Genomic DNA, 11,569 nt, shown 5'->3' with positions numbered 1-11,569 from the left:
CGCCAAGAGCTGGCTTTGCGGCTCTGGCCCGGGAAAGGCTAAAAGCGCTTGGGCCACCCCTCACCCTGGCCTCTGTGCTCACCTGTGACTCGCACAGCCTCCCCGCAGAGCGATTCCTTACCTTTGACCGCGTTGATCAGTTACCGGCTTCCTAGATGGGCCCTGCTTGCAAGTCTTAAAGATGAGTTTCTCTGATCTGTTTCAGCGAAAGTTGGGCTGGTTACTGACACCTTTAATGTCCACCAGCAAGATACCCGCTCCTCTGCTTTTAGTGTAGGACATTGAGCAAGTTGCTTCTAACCTCCCTGACTGGGTTTCTCAGATTGGAAATAATAGTAGCTATTATGTGAGAGTGTTGGGATGATTAACAGCGCTTTGAGCAGAGCCTGGCTCCCTGTAAGCACCTGGGATGTATAGCTTGTTATTCCTTGTTATTCATGTCCCTGTTATTAATCGATAGTTGGGGGAGGATTTACTTGGGCTCCCTCCACCCCCAACCCTCCCCAGGTCCCCAGGGACCTCAGATGGCAGCACTAGGAAGGTCCAGGAGGTTTGAGCTCAGTCCTTTGAGGGCATTTCCCTCAGGAAGGGATGCTTCCAAGCTTGTTTTCCTGTTTCTGTTCCCAGATCCCAAAAACTAAAGTCTGTTTGGGGATAGGGACTGATATTTTGCATCGCTTTCTTCCCCGATCCCACATTTTTAAAAAAGTATATTTAAAATCCAAATCATTAACTAGGAAATTATGACTCAGGCTTCAAAGAATGCCTAGCGTTTTTTTTTTTTTTAATCGATAGGCTGAATATCCTTAAATAATGGTTTTTCTAGGGTTTTTAAGTTAATTGGATTTAAAGGGATTTTGATTTAAATTTCCTTCCCCAGCACAATGTCTGTTTTGTAAAGTGAATGCATAAAATGAGTGTTTAAGTGAAAACCTAGTAAGAAATTTCTAATCATTTGGTGTCCCTCCCTTTGTCTCCAGTCCAACTCCCAACCCCACTGACACCCATTAACTTTCAGAAGATCGACTCACTGACCTTTTGAACACTACTCCACACTGTTTCAGAACACAAGGACAGAAAATAGTGGAGCAATAGTTTAGTCAGTAGTACGCTGTAAGTCTGAAAGTTAGAAAAATCTGTGCAGATTGAGCAGAATGCAGCACCAAGTTTGGAGAATTATTTTAAAAGGATGTACTTTTGATTAAACTGCTCTGTCACTTTTCTGCTTTTGAGAAGATGGAACAAGTTTTCCTGGAAAAACCTACAATCTCATCTCTGAATGACTTGTGGACAGACAGAAGTGATGCAATAATAGTGTGCTACGTACACTTTCCCTTTTGCTTCCTGCCAGCTAAGAACAAGATAATAAAGTCTTGCAGACCTCTGGACTTGCATGCTAGGTCTAGTTTCATTGAATGTGTCCAGTCAGGACCAACTCTAATACTACACCCAGCCCAGGTGCATTGTAACTTTCCCATTGGCCAAGAGAACTTGTTCTAGTTCCCAGATCTCCCTAAAGTCTGGCAAAAAGACCTGACCTAGAGTAGATGTTTAATGAATTTTTTAATTGAGTTTGTTGGCTTAATAAATCTTTGATGGACCCGTAAATAGAACTAAGGAAAAGGAGGGAAAAGAAACTTTCTTATGCATATTAGTTTAACAAATGAGTCCAACTCTCTCAGTCACATCTTTCTGGTTCTGTAATCAAGTCTGTGGCCATTTTTCATCCACAGTCTGTCCCCTTTGCTGTGGGTGACCCTGTTTGATACCTCCAGTTCCTAATGCTTTCTGTTTTGGAGTTTGTGGCGACATTTTCCTCTGATGTTCTACTTCTCTGCTTACTCATTTCTCATTCTCTTCATCAGTCTTTTCTCCATCTCTTACTCATTGTTTCTCTTCTGTTTCTAGAGATCCCCCCTCTCTGGATTATCACCTGTACATCTCGGGTGTCAATTACCACCTATAGGTCCAATAGTATGAAAACTTTCCAACCTCTAACTTTTATGTAACACTTATTCTAGCCATGCTTTATGCTGGGTGATAGGAATATAGCCCTTAGACACAGTCCTAGCCCTCCCAGAACTAACCGTGTACAGGGGAAGACAGGCTTTAACAGATAATTATAATACTTTTGGGTGACTGGAGTGACCAAGGAAGTACAGGGCATTGCATTATGGAAATAGAGAATATCGTCAAGGAAGTGATGCTTGTAACCTGAATGCTGAGAAAGGATTCATAAGGTGATAGGGACAAGGCAGAAGCCAGAAAACAAGTAAGACGAGATGAAGCCAGAGAAGTACACTGGGCCTTTGAAGGTATGGTGTGAGATTTTAACTTTTGCCTGAGAGCAAAGGGGAGTCTAAGAAAGGTGTTGCTCCTCCAACCCCTGGTAGTGAGGATTGAACCCAAGGGTCTTGCACTGAACTATATGCCCAGGTCTTTGAAAATCTGTTTTTGTTTTGATGCAGGGTCTCCTTAAGATGCTAAATTGCTCAGGCTAGGCTTGAACTTGTAATCTTCCTGCCTTCAGCCTCCCAGAGTACTGGGATTACAGGTATATGCCATTATGCCCATCTTAAAGCTTTTCAATGGGAAAATATATGACTCATATTACTTTAAAAAGAAGCTCTGTCACCCTAGCGACTAGACTGAGATTTAGCAAGAGACCAGTGAGAAGTCTGATAGAGTGGCCCAGAGGAAGGGTGATGGTGGTGCCCTGAACATGGATAACAAAAGAGCTGCTCATGAGCTAAAGTCAAGGCGGACTTGGACTTGATCTATGGACTTGATTGTGATTGGATAAAGAGGGAGGTGAGCAAGAAGGAGATTGGAGGACTATTTCAAGGTTTCTGATTGAATGGCGTGTCTGTGTTATTTACCAGATAGTCTGATCGAGATGGAGCGTGGTTATGACATCACAGCAGACGCTACAAGTTCCTTGCCCGATGGCATTTTACCTTCACCTTCCTAACAAAATCCTGCTTTCATCCAAGAATGTCCTCTGTATATACTTTTGTTTCAGGGCATCCAGCCCCTCCTGCCCCTTTAAGGAATGAGTATGAAATGAACTAAGAGAATCACAGTTGCCAGTGACTTTTTAGGCATATAAATAAATATTACATAATTCTCTTATGGGATGACTTCTACAGGATTTCCAGAAAAAGCTTTTCGTTATCTTGAAAAGAGTATGCTTCTACGCCTGCCATATTGGTTCACACCTGTAATCACAGCACTCACTTGGGAAATTGAGGCAGGAGGATCACAAGTTCAAGCCTAGTTTAGGCTTCAATATCTTATCTTAAACAAAGAAACAAAATTCTAGATGCTTGTTATTTGAAGCTATAGAGATCTTGGGTGTGTGTGGGGGGGTTGCTGTAATAGCACAATCTAGCAAAAGCTCATTCATACCAATGGCTAATAACTATAGTAGTCTTGAGACCTCGAGCATGAGGTGAGTTTCCCCAGAAACCAGGAAGAGATCAATAGCACAGAAAAATGGAAAACTAACCTGAGTTTCAAGATTCTTTAAGGTACTGACTTAACAACCCTGAAGCTGCTTTACCTCTGAATGTCTTATGGTATTAGATAATAAATACAGTTTAAACTGTAAAATTGAGTTAATGTGGGGATTCTGTTACTTGAAACTGAAAGAATTTTGGATAAAAAATACTGGCAGAAAAAAGGAGTGAAATTCTGAAGCATGCAACAATACGGCTGAACTTTGAAGACGTTATTCTAGAAGAAACAAGCCAATCAAAAACGGCCAAATATCGTGTGATTCCACCTACACGAGGAATCCAGGGCAGTGAAAATCATAGACACAGAAAGTGGAATGGGAGTTGCCCGGGCCTGAGAGAAGGAGTGAAAAAGTTCTGCAGATAGATGGTGAGGATATTTGCACAACAAAGTGAATGTACATCAGACCATGGAACTGTACACCTGACTTAGTTTTTTTGTTTTGTTTTTTTCTCATTGTTGAGACAAAATACCACACCCACAAGTTAGAGGAGGAAAGGTTTATTTGGCTCACAGTTTATAGAGGTTTCAGTCCACATTTGGCTGGCTGCAGGCAGGGTGGAACATGGCAGAGGGGCATCACAGAGGAGAAACCGTTCATTGCAGGCAAAGACAGCAGAAGCAAGCAAGCAAAAGACAACAGCATCGGGCCGGGAATTTAGCTCAGTGGTGCTGTCGCCTGCCTCACAAGTGCAAGGTCCTGCGTTTGATCCCCGGTACCAAAACAAAACAAAACAAAAAACAGCATCTTTCTGTCCCTTTTATCTTATCCAGACTACTTAGGGCAGGTAGCACTCACACCCTTATGCCTAGCATTGCTCCATGACTCAGTTCCAGCATCGTGCACTCTGGGTCCAGCCACCTCTGAAAAAGCCCCACCTATGACTGCATGAGGCTTTGAGGGGACATCTAAACAAAAACCATGACTTCCTGCTGCTGGCCCTCCAAAGACTCATGTATATTCTTTTACACAAAAGGCATTTAGTCTATCTCTAGGAGTTGCCAGTATAGGAAACTGGTCAACAGGTAATAGAAGAGCTGAGAAGCCAGATGCCTATTAGCAAAAGAAGGAAGCCACTACTGTCCTGAAGCTCGAGGCCAGGAGGAAGAGACACGGAGGCAGGGAACCTAAAGGAAGGTGCTCAGGGGCCACGGTTGACAGCTAGAAACACTAGACCCTGTGCATCTCAAGATGGGGATCTATCTGGGGCAGATGCAGAAGTGGACAGGTTCTTTCCCTCCCTCACACCTTTCTGTAGCTCCTGCCAGTGCCGCCCAGTTGGAAGCCAACTATACTCAACTGCCTTTACTAGTTTATGCAGCTAAAACAAAACAAAAAAATAAAATAAAAGACTTCAGTAGCTTGTGAGAATAAACTTTTTTTCTTTTTCTAAGTTACATGATGGGGACTATGGGCCAGCTGTGGCTTTGCCCCATCTGTCTTTCCACTTTCATACTCAGGCTGAGGAAGCATTCCTCGCCTTTGTCTTGCTGCCAAGGGGAAAAAAGAAATGGCAAACCACACACTAGCTCTCAAGCTTTTGCTAAAGAAAAGGCATCTGTCAAGATGGAACTCATGTTCCATCAACAAGATGGTATGACGCTTCCTGACGTCATTAGTGAGGTGTGGAAACAGAGTCCTCCTCTCAGAGGTGCTGAAAGTGCATCACCGTGCATCTAGGAAGGGTTACTTCTTCCTCAGAGAAAAAAGCAAATTGAGTAAGAACAATATTACCCTCTATCATGCCCAATTTCTTAGTCACAATGTTCACTTCTCCCTCTTTTATATGAAAAATATTCTTTCTCCAGAGTGATCCCCAAAGGTCAGGGACAAAGTTTAGCATCTGTGACAGTTTCCAGATATGACTTTTTTTTTTTTCCTTGCATTACTGGGAATTGAATCCAAGACCTTCGCATTGGGCTACATCCCCAACCCTTTTTAGTTTTTTAATTGTAAGGCAGGTTCTCACTAAGTTGCTTGATTGCCTAAGTTGGGCTCAAACTTGCAGTTTTCCTGCCTCAGCCCCCCAGCGTGCTGGGATTGTATGTGTGTGCCTTCACACCTGACTTATTTTGATTTCTTTTAACCCAGAGACTTATGAACCTAAGCAAACAAATGTTATCTACCCTCCAACTTGTACCTCACATGCAGCGGCTGAACAAAAACAAAGTAAACCACGAAATTAATACTCCAGTTCACTAACTGAAAGAGTGGGAGGTGGACAGCCATCCCGATTCTTAGAATTCCACAATCTTGCTGAATGTAGGAAACATTGCTTGGTTTGGTTCCACGTAGGCTGCCTGAAAATAATCCTCTGTTACCATTTTCCCCTGGAAGTTTCCTTTCTTTTCCACTATCCTTCTTGGGGATATCTAGAAAATATACACTTCTGGAGAGCCTCCTTTCTGACCACAGAAACTTGGGCGTCCAAAGATTATTCTCCAACAATCAGACTCCCGTGACCCAGGTGGATTCATTCTGGCTTCACGATGTTCTTAAGAACATGGACAGCAGTTACCTGCCTGGTTCTAGTCAGCCGCACATGCTGATCACCATACCTGTAATTTTCTTCTCTCCAGGCATGCTGTAATTGCTAAGGAAACTTGAACTTGTCAGACCTCTAGGCTATGCCTGTAATGTATTTTTCGTAAATCATTTGATTCAACTGAGAACTTACAAAATCCACTGCTCACCCCTTCTCTGTCCCGAGGCTAAGTTTTAATTCGAGACTTAGTCATCTTTGCTATTCAAAGCATTTCTCAATTTCTGTATTTCTTGGAAATGATCTTTAGCTGTATCTTCAACCCCCAAACACTGGATTTTCTATTTTCCATTTCACCCCTTTTTACAAAATAGCTCATTATTTTCTGAACTCATTTCTTTCTTGTAGAATTCTGCTAAATGTAGATAAAAGTAACCAAGATGCCCTCTTTGCTTAAATTATAAGCTAATTGGTACATTATCTGTCTTCCAAGTGACCAAAGGCTACCAGAATTAGGCCCCAAATCCAATGACAACATTTTGGGGCTATCTTCTACTCCTTATACCAATTACTCTTTTAATCCATTTTCTTAGATAACATTTCAGACAACCTTCCTCCCACAGTATCTTACAACACCCACTACTTTCTCAGAGTACATGTCAGGGCTGCAAGTTGATTTGGCTTTTCTCCACATATCTCTTCTTCTGGGGTCTTGAATGAAAGCATTGTGCGTGTGCATGCTCACGTGTTCTCTGTGTTACTGGGGATTGAACTCAGGACCTTCATACTGAGCTATGTCCCCAACCCTTCACTTTTATTTTGAGACAAGGTCTTGCTAAATTGATAACTGGCCCAGGCAGGACTGGAACTTGCAATCCTCCTGCCTCAGGCTCCTAAAATTCTGGGATTACAGGCATGTACTGTCACGCCCAGCTGGGACTGTGTCTTTGTTGGTCTCATGGCAGAGAGAGGAGAGAAGTGGCTGAAGTATTTCAGTGGCTTCTAATGCTCTTGGTCAGAGTTGGTATTGATGCGTTGTGCTCACTTTCCATTAACCAAAGCCAGTTCACATAACCAGCCTCACTATCAGTGGGGTACGGAAATATACTCATCTGTAAGAGGTACTGAAAGACATTTGGCAACAAGAGGTTATATACACCTGTTACAGGGGCAGGGAAAGATTGGAAACAATAATTTAGCCTTGAACACCTCTGGCAAAGGAATTTGAGAAACACAGTGATACCTCAGTTAAAACTTAATTCTTTCCACAATTCTGGTCACAAACTGAATTGGACAAGAACCAAATCAAATTTCCCAATAAGGGCAACAATGAACTCAACCACTGAATTTGATTCAGTTCTCCTCCAATTTTTTTTTTTTGTTGTTGTTTTTTGTTTTTTGTTTTTTTGTTCCAGGGAACCTTGTGCTTGCGAGGCAGGTGGCAGAACCACTGAGCTAAATCCCCAGTCCTCTCTTCCAATTGTGTTTGTGACCAGAATTGTGGAAAGAAGTAGGTTTTTGAGCTGAGGTACCACTACACTGTCTATATGATTTCTCCCTGTGTGCCCCCAAACACACACACACACACACACACACACACAGACAACCAGGGGAAGAGTAAAGAAGGAATATGGCAATATGCCTCAGGAAAGCAATAGATTTGCACGAGATGGAAGTTTGATATTGCACTGTGTAGTTCATTTATGTAAAATAGAGGGAAAAATTACCCAGAATTACCAGTGACAAACAATAGAAAGGACCTTGAAGAAATTATGGGAGGTATGGAGGGACTAAAGTTCAAGCTAAGATGTCCAGTGGGTGGTGAGGTATAAGGCCTGGAACTCAGAAGAAAAAAAGACGAGCCAGAGGCAGTGGTTTAGGCAATTGAAGCCATGGGAGATGAAATCACCTAGGAGCAATATACAGAGTGAGCAACAGCAGAGAGAATCCCAGTATTCCTAGTGGAAGGCCATAGGAGAGGGCCAACAAAGGGGTGAGAAGGATTCCAGAGAGGTAAGAGATGGATAGAACCATATGCATCTTGGGAGCCAGGACAGGAGGGGTTTTGAGAAGGAAGGAGCAGTCAGTCCTGACATGCAGCTCTCTCTGGATTTGCCTGTGTGGTTGGCCAATGAGCATCTCCTCCTCACCAACACAAAAGTGAGCTCCCTGGCTCCTCCTAGAGTCTTCACAGGCAACCAAATGGGGCATCCTAGAGGCTCCTCCTGGTTGTCCCCTGCAGCAGCCACCGGTAGTGGAGTGCCCAACCATTGTTTCCTCCTTTTCCTCCTTTCTGATAGGACTGCAGTTCTGCAGACACACATCCACCTGTCCCTGTGTGCCCGTGTGCTTTATGGAACTGGGTGCCATCCCAACCCCAGGGGAGAGGGTAAAAATGGTGGCTCCATTCCCTTTCTCAACGGCTGGTTTGGCTGTAGATATATGACATAATTCTGGCCAAAGTGATGGAAAAGGAGAGCGGCAGAGTCTTTTGGGAAAGGTTCTTTTACTTTTATGAGATACATTGCAAGGGCCATCCTTTCTTCTGTTGGACATTGTCATGCTACTTGCCAGCCACGGCCTTACAACCTGAGGAGAGGCAGCTTGTAGGTAACAGTGATACAATCGCAATGAAGATGTAAAGCAGAAAATCTTGACTCTTGATGTTGCTGTTGAACTGCTCCATTAAGCAATCTATTTTCCCTGCCTCTGGTTTTGTTGTCTTGTGAGATAATAAGTTGGCTTTTTTGTTACTGTGCCTAACTTTTTTTTTTTCCAGTTCCAGATATCGAACTCAGGACCTTGCACTTGTGAGGCCGGCGTGGTACCAATGAGCTAGATCCCCAGCTTGTTATTGTTCTTATATCACTTTGATTCCTGCAATTGAAGAACATTCTTCAATCTCTTCTGTTCTTGCAGCTGCAGAACATTCTAATGAATGCAACTTCTTTGTGGTTCCCCCTCCCTCCAAGACCAATTAAAAGTTGGTTCTAATCAAGGTAACTGGGGTGGGTCTTGATTTATCTAAAGAAGTCATAGTAATCCCATTCTTGCTAAGTGATCAGGAGTCCCACCCCAGAATGTGAGATTCAGAACATGGCATTCCCCTGGCCACAGGGATTGGCCCAGGAATGGGTTCCTGACCCAGTTCGAGTCAGCGAGGATGGGCTGCTAGGGAAGGGTCATAACAAGAGAGATTTTCTCAGTCAACAAAAGTGTGTCCCTCTGACTGCTGATAGCTGCATTCTTTAGGACAGGGCCAGCCAGGCAGGACGAAATTCACACTGTAGTTGACAGAGCAGAGGAACAGACATGGCCTGGGTCCTGGCTGACATCGTGAACCCCAGGATCCACCAGTGCTCTGAACCTGCTCTTATATGAGCCATTATGCACCCTTTAACCAGTTTGTGCCAGGTTTCTGCTGAGGCCCCTGAAATCATCATGGGTGGTGAGCTGCCCTCCCACAGCTCACCAGATCAGGAGATACCGGATTGATCTCACCAGCGTCTCTTAAACTTGTCGCTTCTGTATCCCTACCGCCTTGGCCAACCTCGTGACTTCTCTCCTGGGCTCCTGTGAAGATCTCCTCCCTCGCTGACCTCCAGCTCCATGTCCTTCTAGTTCACTGTCCACGTGCTGCCCCATGAGTTAAGGACGAAGAGCTGAGCGTGTCACTTCTTTGCTTCAGATCCTCCTCTCCACACGACTGTCTCCGGCTCAGTTCTTTAAGCTAACTTCCATCTGCTGCTGAAAGAAGCCTTTTCTGACACCCTTCAAGCTGCCCCATGTTTTCTTTCTTTTTTGGTACCGGGATGGAACTTGGGTCCTTGTGCTTGCAAGGCAGGTGGCGGCACCACTGAGCTAAATCCCCAGCCCCTGCCCCATGTTTTCTTTGGCCAAACATAGACCCCACTATAAGAGGTACGGTATCACACTATGATTTTTCTCTTTCTTGTTTTGCTCACTGTATGGTGGATTGTTGAGAGGTTCGTGTTCCAGGCTCGTCAGACACCAAGTTTGTTCAGCGAGTACAGCCAGAATTAAGTTTTGCCTAACCTGTGACATATAAGCAGGGCACTAACCAAACAGGTAATTCAGTATGGTGTTAAGAACACTGGACTACAATTCACAAGGCCTGACCGTTTGTTCTGATTTCACCACTTTTGAACTGTTAGGCCCTCACGGAAGTGTCTTAGCTCTCATGCACATCAATTTGTCATCTAGCAAATGGAACCCTGCAGTTGTGCAAGGGGTAGCATAGTCTACTCCAGTGATGGAGAACCTTTTAGAGCTTCCAAGGGTACAAACAGCCTACAGCCACACGTGTGCCAGAGGTTCGCCATTACTGTACCCTCTACCTTTCTTAAGGGAATGACTATTTTGCCTGCGAATTTCACATTCATCATGAAGACTCAGAAGGGGGAAAGTACTAATGTGATGGAAAATAAAAAGGAAACACCAAATTCTTTCACAACACATTTATTATCCATAATTTATAGCAGGAATAACAGGATTATTTTCTAAAGGCATGGAAAAGAGAATAAAGAAGGTGATTGTGATCATTGGAGGCGATTCAAAAGACCACCAGACCACACTATTGGCAAAATAGAATGCTGCTCCCACTGGCAGTCAGAGCACAGAAATGAAGGCTGCCTAGTACTAAAATAGCCTAATCTGGCTGCTCTAACCTTCACAGAGAGGAAGACAGAGGATACTGGTGGAAGAGAGTGACTACTCCTCAAACAGAGAGTGATTTAATACCACTGGCTATGTGACAGATAAACTCATGCCTCAAAATCACTACACTTGGGTTTTTCCACCACCATTTATTTTGGTTGTTTGCACATGACAACAGCAGCGTTTGTTGGTGACCAGATTCAAAGGACTGGGCATTGCAGGAGGACACAAACAACAAGGCGGGACATACAGCCAGTTCAGCAGCTTTCCCTCCTTCAATGATCACAAGGTCAGAGGAGCCCATGGCTGCCTTGAGGGCTTGATGTGGTCTTGGATCACACTAAATGTATACCTTTTACCTAACTGCTGGTGTTTCCTCCATCTCAGACTTTGGAAATCTTTGGATGTGATGAAAATGTGGCTTCATGGCCAAAACGGCAGCCCGGAGCCTGTGGCTGGCTGGTTTTATTTTTAGAATTACAGGAGACCTTCATCTTGCTTTTATGCTTAACGTCAGTTTCCCAAATGTAGAAAGCAGAGGAGGCTACAGCCACTTGGGGGAGTAGCAAAGTCCTGGGCTTTGTGGTCAGATGGACCAGGATGTGTCTCAGGCTCAGCACCTCCTAGTCATGTCAGTAAGTTAAATTCTTTGAGCCTTGTTTTCCCCATCTATGATATGGGAATAATGAATACCTACTCATTTTATTGCTTCACTCATTTGCTAAGTGCCTTCTAGGCACCAGACAATATCCTACATCAGACTCCAAAACAAATGAGTGAAACAGATGCAGCTCCCGTCTACATGGTGCTTATATGCTATCGTGAGAAATAAATAAGAGACAGAAAAGCACATGGTACCATGCCTGGCCTTTTTTTTTTTTTTTTTTTTTTTT

The sequence above is a fragment of the Fukomys damarensis genome, unplaced genomic scaffold (assembly GCF_012274545.1).
Source record: "Fukomys damarensis isolate Sample0158 unplaced genomic scaffold, DMR_v1.0_HiC HiC_scaffold_20, whole genome shotgun sequence".
NCBI lineage: Eukaryota > Metazoa > Chordata > Mammalia > Rodentia > Bathyergidae > Fukomys > Fukomys damarensis.
This window is presented reverse-complemented; position numbering follows the sequence as displayed.